Source organism: Lissotriton helveticus, chromosome 4_1, assembly GCF_964261635.1.
Source record: "Lissotriton helveticus chromosome 4_1, aLisHel1.1, whole genome shotgun sequence".
In the NCBI taxonomy this organism is placed as follows: domain Eukaryota; kingdom Metazoa; phylum Chordata; class Amphibia; order Caudata; family Salamandridae; genus Lissotriton; species Lissotriton helveticus.
The window spans coordinates 187,129,588-187,144,445 of NC_136063.1; the positions used below are offsets into that span (position 1 = coordinate 187,129,588).

Consider the following 14,858-nt stretch of genomic DNA (forward strand, 5'->3'; position numbering starts at 1 on the left):
GTATATGGTATTGAAGTACCCAGGGCATAGGTACACCAGGCTGAAGCATGTATTATGCCACCCTTGGGAGACCTCTCAAATAGTGACTACAGGCCAGCCATTGCACCCTGTGTAAGCTGGTGCTAGCACCACTTATGACAGATGTAAGCTTGCTTATATCTTAGGTCACTGCACTTAAAACCTATTAGTCACCCCTAAGGTAGACCTTTCAATCCTGAAGGCAGGGTGCTCGGTTTTAAGTGTGAGGGTGCCCCTGTAGGAACAGGACACCCATACAACCTATGAAGTCTATTCTCCCGGGTTGGAAGTGCATCAGCCATATAACATATAGAGGGGCCATGCGTCGTTACGCGGTGACCATCTCTAAACTGGCTGTAATGAACCATGCCATGTTTGGTATCATACCCACACACCGTAAACGGTGTGAGGGAGGTATGATTCCATGCACTGTAAAGCTCCTCCAAGAGGCCTTCAGTGCTCCCGGTACCAGTCTTCCAGAACCAAACAGCAAGCTAGGGCTGCTGCCGACCAGAGAGATGTTTCTGCCCTCCTGCTGCTGAGCCAAGCTCGAGAAGGGAAAGACAGAACAATAGATATCCTGTCCCAGGGAGTTGTGACCACCTCCCAGACAAGGTTTAGTGTATTGGGGCAGGGTGGGAGCGCTTATCTGCGTCACTGAGACTGCTTTAAGGGCACACTTGGTGCCCTCCTTGCATACTCCAGTTCATACCAGTTCAGGGAGGCGTTGGCTCCAGCTCTGGCGCAAAACTGGACAAAGTACATGGGAGTATCCTCCCCACTGTCCAGTCCCTCGTCTGGGAAGGACCCCTGAATCGTCCCAACCCTCTCCTTAGGGTACTTAAGGACTTTACCTATGGGTGGTGATCCCTAGATTTGTTGTGGGACAAGATTCATATCGAGACACCACTTCATCTTTGACCGTCTGTGCACTCTGGACTTTGATGGACTTTGCTCTGGGCCTCGAAACTGCAACTGAGAAGATTCCAGCTCGTCCTGGTCACATCGTCCTGCTCGCCCGCTTCAACGCCTGTGCTCCAAACAGGATCCTTCCAAGGCCTGTGGACATCCAAGGCACCTGAAGGAATCTCCCTTGAAGTGAAGGAGTCACTTCCCTGCATCTGCAGGCACCGCAACCAAGCTGAATCGGTAAGCTGTTCCTGGGCTCCCACGAACTCCGAAAGACTTCGCAACACAGGTAGTGGTTCTACAATTCCTTCGAGACCTGCACTGTCTTCTCACTGAGATTGAAGCCAGTATCACTCGTTGGAACTGCAAGAACCAAACCCTGTGCACCTCGTCGACTTGCCATTTCAAAGGCTTGTTGGCTTCCTTCCTTCAAAATCTTCGGGCTCCAAATAGCCCCAACCATCTTCGTCCTCACCTCATCGCTTGCACCTTGGGCCTGCATCTTTGGTGAGCTGCTCGAGGTCCTCTTGCGACTTCAGTGCCTCCGGCCTGTTGGTCCTCTCAAGGGTCTTCTTTTGCTTCAGTGGGCTCCACTGATTGCTCGGGGCCTAATCTGACTCCCCTTTTTGTGGCGAGTCCCTCGTACCTTGCTATTTCCGACATTGCACCTTTTTCGCTTGCCACGTTGGTTTCAGTTGTTGCCAAGGCCTGTTGGTGTTCCCGACGTACACCGACCCCTCAACTCTCAACATGCGACGTGGGACAGCTTGTGCACGGCTCCTGGTCTTCCACAGCATTGCCTGGTCCACACTGCAGCTCCAAAGTCACCATCAACTCTCCTGCAACACCTGACATTGTGGGCATTTGCCTTCCGTGCCTCCTGGTCACCCCTGAGGGGCATAGACTCTGTCCCCTCTACTTGCAGGTACTTCTCAACTTGAATCCATCTTTGGGTTCCACCGGTCACCTTCACCTTCTTCACCAGCAGCATCTTCCTGAAGTCCCCCATTGGGTTTGACGGCAGTTTCTAACGCCACTTTGCACCGATGCACTTGGCTTCCCTGGTGTAGGTATCCTAGTTCCTAGGGTATCCACGGGCTGGGTGGCTCTCCAACCTTCTGTCTTCCACGGGTTTCTGCAGGGTCCAACGGGAAGGGTCCTTCTTTAAATTTGCAAGCGCAACTTACCAATTGATTTGAAATGGGGTTTCTGGTTACTTACCTCAGGTGGTTCCTTGGGTCCCCTGCACTCCTACATCTTCTGGGTATAGTCTCGACTTGTTTCGTGGTTTGCATCCCCTTATTTTAGTATACGGTTTGTGCATCCTCCCCACCCCCAAGGTGACCACTGTGTATATCGTGCTACTTAACTTGTTTTCTTTACAAATTATTATGTACAACTACTGGTAGGAGGTATCAGTATGGTTTAGTGAGTGTCTTATACTAATTACCTATTTTTATAAATACCTTGTGTGGTTCTTTTTCACTTAATCTACACTAATAAGATTATGTTCTGGTAAAACAAGCTGCTTTACACTCCTTCTGTACTAAGCCTGAAGGCTGCCCTCCGCAGCTACCACTTAGAGGCTTTCTCAGGTTGTCTTAGACCACTAAAATCCCCATAAAGGTTGTCTGGATTAGTGCAGGGTGCTACACTTACATAAGTGTGCACCTTATACTAAGACAGCCTCCTACAGGGAGCCTACCCCTTCTTTTATGTTTGGAGCTTTTGTATGGAGGCCATACCTGGTCCTGCACCTTTACCCATTCCTCCTTGCTAGGTGTATGCAGTTCGTGAGGATAAGGAGAGGGAGTGGCAGACCCACAGGACACGGTGTCAGGAGCTCACCTCTCTCAGCTCTGAGGTGGGTCTCGGGAGGGAGACGTCTGCAGTATGTAAGGCAGCACTCTTAGAGCTCCCCTTTGCTCACTTGCCTCAGTCAGGGTCCTTGAGAGGGTGTGCACCCCAGATTTGAGGCAGTACGTGTGCCTTACAGCTTCCAGCGTGGTTGTCAGCCATTGTTTGATGAATTTGCTGCCCCAATGTGGTGTTTTTCTCAGCAAGGCGCTGTACGGCTGGAGTAGAATAATAGGAGCCGGCCATCTTGGGTGAGGCCAGATTGCATTCCCCCTCCCAAGTGGTTATTGATATGAGAAGGCAACTTAGCCCACACACCTGACTCCTAAAGTGGTGCAGTAATCTAAAAGTAAAGCCTCCTAGCCATGCCACCATGGTCCTGTGCTGTTCAGTAGTGCAAACACTACAATATTCAGGTCTCGGGGCCTAGTGTAAAGTTGTTATCTGCCTCGAGTTAGGACCACATACCATGTGGAAGAGCCCCATGACTAGGGATCGGATGTGGTGAAACTTTAACGTTGGAGAAGTGTAACCTGGATTTGCCTGAGCAGAATGCTTTCATTCAACCCCAAAAAATGTATGAGAATGAGAGCATTCGTGTCCAGCCCGCCCTTGCCCTTTCGTCTCTGCGAGCTGTGAAATATATTTTATAAAGTATAACTATCTTTGTCACATGAGTGTTATATGAGTGCAGAACATGCATATTTTGCTGGTAGGAGTAGAATATATGCCCGTTCTTTGGCCAGAATTTCACGCCAAAAAGATCCCTACAAACATTTCCTCACCCAAGATAAGAGAATCGATGATTTCAGTGGTTTATATTTACAAATTAATTATATCAGTAGTAAAATCCATTTTGTACAAGTAACAGCACAAGCCCCTAACTATGAAGGAAGCATTGGGTTATCTTAAAATAACCCATTTACTGACGTACAACACATTAAAAGCAGATAAATAAAAGTGGATTGTAAGGAAAAACTGCGCTGGTAGTATAAGAGAAGAAAAAAACCAGGCCTACGAAAGATAAGAAACTAAACGTTTAAATTCATTTTAATATCACAGGAACAAGACTGTGATTGGTGATCCCCTGGTTAATTCGTGGTTGCAAGGGAATTGACGTAAATGTTAAGCTAAAAGTTCAACAGGAGGCAACAGTCTTAATACAGTAAGAGGAACCTGTTTCCATGCAGTGTTTTCAATTTCTTGACTAAATTCTGAATTTGAAAATTAAGCATGAAGGTAAAAGATGATGTATTCCTTGAGGTTAGCTTGTGTTTTCCTTGAAGAGACATATGGGTAGTGGTAGTATCTGACGATGTATGCCTGTAATCCAGCCATGAGCTGAGGAATAGGACTGTAGGAAGCGATTGCCGCTTTGTTGTCGGAGGCTCCCTTGAAAAGAGCAGGGAGAAGAGGGTTCAAGGTGCTCCAGCAGTAAGAATCAACTTGAAGACTGTCACCTCTGATTATTGCGGTCTCCGCCGTGCTGCGCGGAATGACAAGAAATCCGGCTCCATGGTTAACTGAGCGCAGAGCAGCTGTCTTGTGCATCTCAGCTGCGCTGCATAACCTAAGGCTGGTCACTGAAACTGCCTGTGATCTGGTCCAGTGAGCTTAAGTAGGACCTGGAAGCATAGATTATTAGTGAGGCCTGGCAGAGTGAGATGCTCGGAAGGCAAGTTGCTGCAATAGACTGTGTCTAATATCTCAGCATGGAAAGGGAGCAAACATTAACAGAAACATTACAGATGCTGAAATTCACTGATAATCTTAGAAAATAAATAAGTACACTTAAGGTGCAGGTATGCACTCTTCAACAGCTTCCAGTGATGAATAGTGTTTGATGCCCTACCTTCCCAGTGATGTAGTTACTTAGGTTTAAAAACGCACTTATATTTTGATATAGTTTTTGTTTCCTTTTTTATCACTCAAACAGTCCCTGTTGGTCAAGTACTGACAAGTTGAAGCTCTTGTTTATCATGCACATTTCCAGAGGACTGTATTTCTTTCTGCAATCCTAGGAGTCAATGGTTTATTTTATTACTGATCTTCCTGTATCTACACATCAAAGAGGACGAATTATTATATATTCTTGAGGCCATCACTAAATCAACTCCTACCATGATCTCAACACCTCCTCCTTGACCACTATGTCTTTCCCGAATAGTGCTTTCAACCTCAAGTGAATAAACGAGTGAGGAGGAGTGATACGTTCCTCCAGCTGAGGAAGATGAAGAAGTAGGCGAGCATACCGATGACCAATGTCACGATGGTAGTACACCAAATGCGTTGCAGAAGACATTCACGGTCTGGTGGAAAAAGGTCATCCGAATTTATAAATCTCCCCAGGGCATTTAATAAAAAGTCGATCGCTCTAGCCGTTAGGCCTACTCCTCTCCCCATAAATGCAGCTAATGGTTTGTCAATGCTAGGATTGTACTGCAGATGTGGAATGACCTAGTGTAATTCCTCAAATGATCCTAAAAGGGATGAGTTTTGAAGTCTATGCTGTAATCCTTGAGACAAAATTGCATCATCATAGGTATTGATGATGCAAACCGTGTCTCCTTCTGGCAATTGGCAAGCACAGTGATCCTAAGACAACAGGGCTGGCTAAAGATTGCTTATTTCCCCCTGGAAGTTCAGGATATAATTTTGGTTATGCACGTTGACAGTGAGGCATTTGACAGACGTGGATAAGGCATTGCAAGGGATTAACATAAAAGTTACCATTTGTTAATTTTAATATCGCCACCCATCCACAATTTGTGACATCAAAGGGTTATCATTGCAATCCTCCAGAGGAAGTTTATCATACTGTGGCCACCAGCAGCAGGAATAGCTAACTGTAGGAACTTAATTGACTTCAAATGGACTTGTCCTGTCACGAGTAAATGTCATGTGACACCTGGAAAGACCCCAGCTTTTGTGCCCCTAGTCAGGCTGCTCCCAAACCCAGTGGGAGGAAAGTACCCCCAGAACCAGTTTTGAGTGACCACAGAGTTGGGCAGGGGTGCTCATTACCTTGGCCACACCTTTCGATGGGCACACACACTCTTCACTAAGGGCCAAGGCTCTCCCCATCTTGGAGTTTGAAAGTGAGGGGGCACTGTGGGATTGTTCGTAGTAGGGAGAATAGGAGCTGTGGAAACTGTGTGGTGTTAATCCCAGGGAACGTTTACCCCTTTGGTTGGGTAGTGTCCAAGAGTAAGCCCTCAGAACATTTACTGCTCCTGCAGAAGATCTGAGCCTGCTGTTTGTGCCATTGGAAGAGCCATGAAGGACTGAACATGCTCCTGCTTGTCCTCAGGCCAAAAAAGTGGATTACAGGGGTCAGTTGGCTGACCTGTTTGATTACAAGGACAGGCCTTTCCTCTGAAGAAACCAGCTTTACTGGTATGAATTGGTCCACAAATGAACTTTGCTGTTAGTCACTGCCTGACACCCTGGGAGTCTCTTAAGTGCCCTCCCTGAGACCTGGGGACCTTTGAAGTGTATGTATGTGGTTGTTTGGGCACCAGAAGAAAGTTTGGAAACTTTTGAACACTTTCTCCAGAGCTTCAAGGTGATCTGCAGGAAAAAGTATTGGACCCCCAGTTACACAACATCCCAAGGGGCCTAGCACCACCACAAAAAACGTATAAGTCCCATTCTGCATTAAGACTTAACATTTTTACAGTTCAAAATCTCCAGAGCACCAGCGAGACCAACCTGTTTCAAGCATCCAGCCTTCAATTCCATGGTGGCAGCTGCAATTTCAGCAGAGGCCGGCTTGCCGAAGATTTTTCTTCTCAAAAAGTGTCAAAGTCCATTTCTGCCTGAAACTCTTTGTGTTTGGCCTCAAATTGCGCCTAAATCACACTCTACTGCTCCCATAGACTATCATTTGTGTTTTGTACCTTTTGGTGCCTTTTTCCCTTAGGTCTTTAAAAATCAAAAGCTCCGGTTACGTTAGTGCATTTTTGTTGTTTTGTCTGTTTAAGTCGTTTACCCTTTCGTTTACAATTGATTGCAGAGTTTTATTGTGTTTTGTATGAGTTTTTATATGTGTACTGTTTAAATACTTTACACATTGCCTTTTATTTACACCTGCATGTTTTGTGCCATATTACCTGGGATTGATCACAACTGTATTTAATTTATTTTGTGAGACATCTAGAAGGTGGTGACCTCATCCTTCGAGATGGACACTTGTCCACCTCAAATAATGATCCGTTTTCCTACAATAGGTATTGCTGAATAGATTATTTGTCCATTAGGTGTTGTAGGTTATATGTAATGTTGATTGGTTTAATTTTAGCCACTTGTGTTTACCTTTGCAGTTTTCTTAATCTCTTTTCACTGTGTTGTTATTGGAAAGGGATCATGCCTGTACTGTAGCAAGTACAATCCCTTCTTCAAAGCATGTAATCGTTGAATGATGTAAATGACCACACGATTAGGAGCTCTGTGCAGGAGTCTCATGTACTTCCGTTTTGGTTTCCAGATTCTCAAGCATCAGAGCCCAGGGGTCCGCCTCCCGGCCAAGGGTATACATCATAAGGTAAGCACCATCAACAAGCACTGACTCTACACAGTTCTTGAGATTTGTGATGACTGCCGCATGCACTAATCAACGATGTTTGCACGTAATTTGTGAAGGAAGGGAAGTGTTTTTGGTTTAGTGGTATAAACTTCTGGCTTATGCCCTGCAGTAAGGAAATCACAACCACTGTTTGCCTGCGCTCTTTGAGAGGGTTTGATTTTCCTTTTCAATAAAAGAGCTCACAAGGGAGTTAGTTATCCATTCTTTTTAAGGTGTGCATGGTGAAAAAGTGGTCTGCTTCACAGATTTGGTTTGGTAATGGTAAATCGCTGCTCTCACCTCACAGTTTTTACCTGAGAACAAGAAAAGACATAGCCACGCGCAGTCATAACATCCAGTTAATTTCGTTTTATTATGAACTCTGGTCCAAACCGTGGTCATGTCTTTCACTGATGCCCTTGCTTGAACTGTCTCGCTTCCTGCCTAGGCTGAGGACAGGGCATTTTTTTCTTATACCGTGTACTTACCTGTCTATGCGGGGCGCACCTGGTTAAAGGTTTCATTAATACCCGTCATTCGGGCCCAGGTGTCCTTAAGGTTACACAAAGCATGATCTTGTATTGGCAAAGCACTACTTTAAATGGGGGGTAAGCAGCTATTATGATGTTGCTTATGGTTACGGATTAATTCTCCTACTAACACACAAGTTCTGGAGGTGATGCACACTTACAACGCAACTTTTACGTCGTAATGCTGTTACAACGCAGCTATTACAACGCAGGATCCATTACATCGGATGCCATTACAACGCATGGCATTACATCGCATATGCTATTACAACGCATACCATTACATCGTAAGTATTGGTAAGTATATAATTTTTTTTATTTTATTTAATATTATATAATTGATTTAATTATTATTAATTATAAATAAAAATAAATCAAAATATTTATTTATGTTTTTAAATATTATAAATTAAATTTATTAATTTAAGTAATTTTTTAAATAAGTATGAGTATAGGAGTATATGTTTTGGTGTACTGAGGTATATGTTTTGGGGTGTTTGGGTATTTTTTGGTTTTAGGGCAGGGTTTGGGTTTTGGGGTACAGGGGTGTTTTTAGGTTTCAGGGCTAGGTTTGGGTTTTGGGGTACAGGGGTGTTTTTAGGTTACAGGGTAGGGTTTGGGTTTTGGGGTACAGGGGTGTTTTTAGGTTTCAGGGTAGGGTTTGGGTTTTGGGGTACAGGGGTGTTTTTAGGTTTCAGGGTAGGGTTTGGGTTTTGGGGTACAGGGGTGTTTTTAGGTTTCAGGGTAGGGTTTGGGTTTTGGGATACAGGGGTGTTTTTAGGTTTCAGGGTAGGGTTTGGGTTTTGGGGTACAGGGGTGTTTTTAGGTTTCAGGGTAGGGTTTGGGTTTTGGGGTACAGGGGTGTTTTTAGGTTTCAGGGTAGGGTTTGGGTTTTGAGGTACAGGGGTGTTTTTAGGTTTCAGGGTAGGGTTTGGGTTTTGGGGTACAGGGGTGTTTTTAGGTTTCAGGGTAGGGTTTGGGTTTGGGGTACAGGGGTGTTTTTAGGTTTCAGGGTAGGGTTTGGGTTTGGGGTACAGGGGTGTTTTTAGGTTTCAGGGTAGGGTTTGGGTTTGGGGTACAGGGGTGTTTTTAGGTTTCAGGGTAGGGTTTGGGTTTTGGGGTACAGGGGTGTTTTTAGGGTTCAGGGTTGGGTTTGTGATTAGGGCTAAATAAATTATATTTACCATTTATAAATTAATTAAAATATATTTATTAAATTAAATTAATTATATTATATTAATTACATTTTTAATTAAATTAATTAAATTAAAAAAATTATTTTAATTAATTTAATTTCATTACAATTCTAAACATATTTAAATTAAAATAATTTCATTATATTAATTAATTAAAATTAATTACAATTTTTATTAAAATTAAATTAAATAAATAGATTTAAATTTATTAAATTAATTACTATTTTAAAATGTATTTTAATTAAATTAAATAAATTAAATTAATTAAATTAAATTAATTACATTTTTTTTAAAAAGTATACTTACCTATACTTACGATGTAATGCCATGCGTTGTAATAGCATCTGCGATGTAATGCCATGCGTTGTAATGGCATCCGATGTAATAGATCCTGCGTTGTAAAAATTCCGATGTAACGGAATGCGTTGTAATAATCCGCGATATAGTGACACCAATCCGTTCTGGACTATGCTAATGCTCTACCAGCTTGTTAACTTCAGCGACTGCAGCGCATTCAGACAGCGGCCTCCAAACTGGCCCTGAAGCAGCCCAGATCTTCATCTTCTCTACGGGCTCTTGCAAGGCGTAATTGGCTTCCCGTTCCTGAGGGAATCCTCTTCAAAGCTTTATGCTGTGTTTGGGCGGTGAGGAAACTGTATTTCTGCACACAAAAAATCAAATGCACTACCCATCAGGAACCCTGCGCTCCTCCAAGGCTGACTTACTTGTTATTCCAAATTCAAGAAAGTTAGGACTGGGGGGGGGGGGTCAGGCCTTTTGAGTCAGAGTTGCACAACTCGGGAAAGCTTGCCACACTCCTGGAGTAAATGCCGAGACTCTTTTCTGTTTAGTGGTCCTACTCTGGATGCATTGGAAGTCACCGTGTTCATTCATACATTGAATCACTCTAGTGTAAGTCAATGAGATCATCAGTTATATTGTTATGGTGCCTTTAAGAGCACTAAACTGTTGCCCAGAAAGGGCTTCATGGCGCTAAAGCATTCCCACACAATAGAAATAGTTCCTCATAAATCACTGATACAGGGTGATTTGTAGCACCTTTCTATTTTACTTGTCTATGGATGTCCATTATAATCTGTAAGAGTGTCAGAGTTTGGGCACGTGCCAAAGTACCCTTATGGATTCTTTCAATAGTACAAGGATCATAGAGTCTTATGTGCTAAGTTACACCTAGTTGGAAAAAACTGGTTTCACATAGTTCATTGTATGGACGTCAGTCGGTCTTGCAACACAGTTTAGCATGCGGGGTTACAAAAGGCCTCATAAACTGAGCTGGAGCTCAGGTTCAAAGCTTTCATCAAGTGCACAAAAGTGACAGAAGTGATGGTGCCTTAGATGAAACTGGGATGGGCCCATCTTCTCTTGGTGCGGCTTCACCCATGTCCTTGGCATGGAAGTCCGAAAAAGTCTCTGTTGGTGGATTTTGTTTCACCTTGTTTTGATATGTGTAGCCTTTTAATCTGCTGTCTTTAAATTAAAGTAAATAAATGATATATTATTAGGTAACTTGAATGCACACACTTGCCTCTTTTTTGAGGCTTCCATTTAGGATTAGCACATTCCTATGGCCTACTATATCCTTTTTGTGTGTGATTATGTTCGCCTGTTGAGCTGAGTTCTGCCGGTTCATTGGTCCTTCGAAACATCTGATTTGCTAGTGGAGATCCATATATGTTTGTTTCCAGTCCAGTGACGACATGGCTTGGCAGTTCAGGCTTGCCTGTTCCCATGAGGCACAGAGTCTGACTGATTTGCATATGGCCATGTCTGAACTGGGGTGGCAGAGTGAGCTAAAGAATGATGATGGATTAATCCCAGATCAGTTGACTGGGGGTGAGTGCTTGCAATGTTCAACACTCCGTCCATCATCCCCTTTGGTTTGATCCCTATAAAAGACATGAAAATAATTTAATTGGATGCTTTTTGAAACGAATAACTTAACTTTGCAAATTTACTCTATATTTTTAAATAACATGAAAGGCCAGGCGTAGGAGGGGAGTCCACCATGTTGTCAAGAAGGGTAGCATACTTATGGGACAAGGAATCCTGAAGAGATGGGAAGAGGAATGGGGCGGATTATTGATTTATTGTGTTTTTATTTTTTGATCGATGTGAACTAGATTGAGTGAAGTGGCAGAGTTCTTCACTGAGTATAATCATAAGTACCAAAAAATAAAAGGGAGACAGATAAGTCCAGAATGTTATTCCGGCCGCTGATCATCCTAGTTGCCCTCCTTCATTTGCAGACTTCCGCGATACAAACAGTACTACATGTATGTTTAATAATTAATAAAGTGACAGATGCCATGGGCACTTCATGTCTAAGGTAATTTTACACTTTTTAGTGATGTAACCAGATGGTATAAAATGAATTTGCCTAATGTTTGCAGACGTTATTGCGGTGTGAAAGCGAACATGAAAATACTTAAAAAATGACCTCTTATGGTGGCGAAGAGGCTTTGCATTTACAGGATTGAATACTCTGTGCTCCTCTGAATAATTCAGTATTGGTCTCCTCTGAATAATTCATTGTTGCTTAGCATGTTAGGCTTCACATGTATAAAAAACACCCGCCTGACTACATCCTCATGATTGCTGGAAATCTCTGTGTACCTCGATGAGTAGTTGTGCATGCTATCTGACCTCGTTAACAAATTGTGGCAACAGACTTTTCGGTCTTCTAATACCTCCAGCTTGTCTTTTTGAATCTGACAACTATATTGTACATTTGCCTCTGAGAAAACATTTACTTATTGCAGCGAATTCCCTTTTATTGAGCAAAGGCTTTTGATGTGCTTGAGTTCAGGGCACGTGTTGTTGACAGGTTAGGACGTTTGAAACAGTGTACTTTGAGTAGTAGTTCTCTTCGCCAGTGATGACCACTTCAGGAAGCAGTGGAAGATGCAGCACGTGAATAGCCCAGGGTACCTTGAGAATTGGCCACTGATTGGGAGCAGGCAGCGTACCGTTGTCTCTTGCATTGTACATGATGCGGAACAGTAAAAGGTAGATTGCACTCGTTATGGTTGACCAGTGGGGTTCTCCTATGGCCAAACTCGACAGCAGTTACTCATCCCCAAACATGCACCACCTTGCTGATGGTTGATTGGGAATGGTGGACAGGCACTCTGTATAGGACAGAAGAGGAAGAGGAATGTGTACCTGTGTGGTTATTGGTTTTCTTATGATTGCCCCGGCTCATTGAATGCCTTGGCCATCCTTCAACAAAACAGGTCATTGCTTATTGGTCTATCCGTTAGGCTGTTTATAAAGGGCAGCATTCATCATGAGGTTTTCTTAGTGCTATTGACGGTTGTTTAACAGTCAAAAGAATCAACAGTGCATTTTAACTTCAGTTGTCGAACAGTCGAGTTAAGATTCAGTTTTTAAATGCTGATTTTAAAAAGACTTGTATAACTAATTGCAATTTTGGAAGCAGAGCATTGCAAAGTTTCATACTTTTGCAAGTTAGATCTCTCCCTCTTCTACTATGTCTGAAATTAGGCACAGACAAGACAATATCATCAGAATATAATGCACGTTTTGCAATATGAATCTTTTCTGGATGCACTTGCCGTGCATTATCCTGCTATCTCATGGTTGGGTCTAGAACTTTGCTCTGCTCTTTATTTTCCTCTTGGGCGTCATCGATTGCCAATTGCTGGCATGTCCCTCCTCTCATTAGCCCAGACTTGCGTCTCAGAAATCCCTTTACATGTTCGCCACCTTCAGATTCTTTATTCTGCTGTTGTCAAGAGCAACGATTGGAGCACAGAATCGTCAATAATTTTTTTTAAAGTGAGCGATAGACTAGCGAGCAGAGAACTGGAATACTGGGAAAAAACAGTTGCAATGAAAGAACCGTTGAAGGATGGCAGATACCCACCGAAATCACTGCAAGAAGTATGTGTGACTCGTGGGGAAGCTGGCAACCAGGGTGCTAGAACCATGAACTCAAGTGTGGGGCGCATTCGTCATAATGCAGACACAGCACAAGCAGCAAGTCTCTTCCAAGACATCTGTCTGTCCAGTATGATGAAGAAAAGAAAAAAAACCTGAAAACCAAGGTGACACAAGGTTACTAGTACAACGTCAAAGATTGTGTTGTATTAACCAAGAAGTAAGAAGTACTTAAAAGGCATAGAGAGCAGGTCAACACAAGAAACTTCCAGAGGAAGCACCTCAGAAACACGGCAGGCCTTAGCCAAAGCCTTTGGAGTCGAGCCAGAAGAAACCCTCGAAAGACGTCCCTTGGATAGGGGTTCCACGCAGAAAAGCGATTGAGACAGGAAGAGGGAGAAGGAGCTGAAGTTGGACACTCTGAATTGGAAAAATAGAAGGCACCCAGTGTTGGCGGTGACTACCCAAGGCCGAAAGGAAAAAGTGATGCCTCAAAGTTGGGTAGGGTTTCGAATCCTCTTACGTTTTGTGGAAGACGGGCTATGAAGAGGAGCAAGTTTGTACCACCGACAACACCCAATCCCCAAGAGTAAGGGCAGGTAGTCTTCTGCAAAGGGGAGGAGATGTATGAACAAGTACTTTTCCAGGATCCCCAGAGCACAGAGGGAGATTGGCATGGTCTTGATGTAGATTCATCAGCGAGGAGCGTTGACTCCTCCCGTACGAGGCTTTAACGCCCCAACTGCTTTTCCATGTACAACTCCCCCATCAAAGGAAGCTGCTGATAAATATGGGGTGGAACCAGAGGAGGAACAGTCACAAGTATGTTTTCTTCTTGAAACAGTTTTTTGCCGTTGCAAAAGAAGACTCAGTAACTCCCTGGGCACCCAAGTATTTTAGATCCGGGTAGGGAGGCTTTTATGGAGCCAGCCTTGTGTAATGCAGTGACGCCAGGGGTTGAGAAAAAAATATAAACACTTCTGAAAAAATCCTGTATACGAAAGGCAATCCGTGGCAGACTCAATCATGGTGACCAACGCTAGGAAAAGAGCTAATGGCATAGTGTAAGTGAGCCCTTCACCAGAGAAGGGAAGCAAGAGAGCAGGGATGGTGGCATGCAAAGAAGAGAGCACCTTCCACCCAATGGAGAGTAGCCAACTCCAGTGTTCTCCATAGATATGGACATCACCAGTGCGAGTAAACTGAGCAATTGATGCAACACCTCCTTGAATACTACGGACAGAGGGAAACCACATCATCCAGGAGGGCAAGGCTAGCTCCTACACCTACCACACCTACCACTAGTCAGCACTGGACGCCGCAGACACGGCAAGCAGACCTCTGTGGAAGACCCTTGGAAGACATGTCTAGCTGTGACCACAATATCAAGCAATTCCTCTGGTTCGTTGTGATATAGGTGCACTATCAGTTTAAGATACTTCCCTTTGGGGTAAAGTCTGCACCCAAGTTCTTTACAAAAATTGTGGCTGTGGTGGTAGCACACTTAAGAATGTAGGGGATGCATGTATACAGAGAACAACCAAAGGAAATGATGGACGGAGCGTTGACAATACAAGCACTCACCCCCAGTCAACTGATCTGGGTTTAATCCATCACCGTTCTTTAGCCCACTCTGCCACCCCAGTTCAGACATGGCCATATGCAAATCAGTCTGACCCTGTGCCTCATGGGAACAGTCCAGCCCGAACTGCCAAGCCATGCCTTCCCTAGACCGGAAACAAGCTACCGAGGACCGGTTTCTGGCATTTCAGCCTTCTTCAGCCCGGCTTGCTTGAATCCAGTGGCAAAGTGAGCAAGGGACTCACGTCTGAGCATACCCTGCCAACTTATGGCGAACAAAGA

The 14,858-nt window shown here is 43.9% G+C and overlaps 1 protein-coding gene across 3 annotated transcripts in view; it reads left to right on the forward strand.

Moving 5' to 3' along the window:
- Positions 1-14,858, forward strand: part of TSNARE1 (t-SNARE domain containing 1) — a 1,194,676-nt gene that overhangs the window by 184,935 nt on the left and 994,883 nt on the right. For all 3 annotated transcript variants that reach the window (XM_078686668.1, XM_078686667.1, XM_078686669.1), the window contains one exon: positions 7,271-7,327. The gene's annotated coding sequence lies outside the window, so the exon portion shown is untranslated. The remainder of the gene's footprint in view (positions 1-7,270; positions 7,328-14,858) is intronic.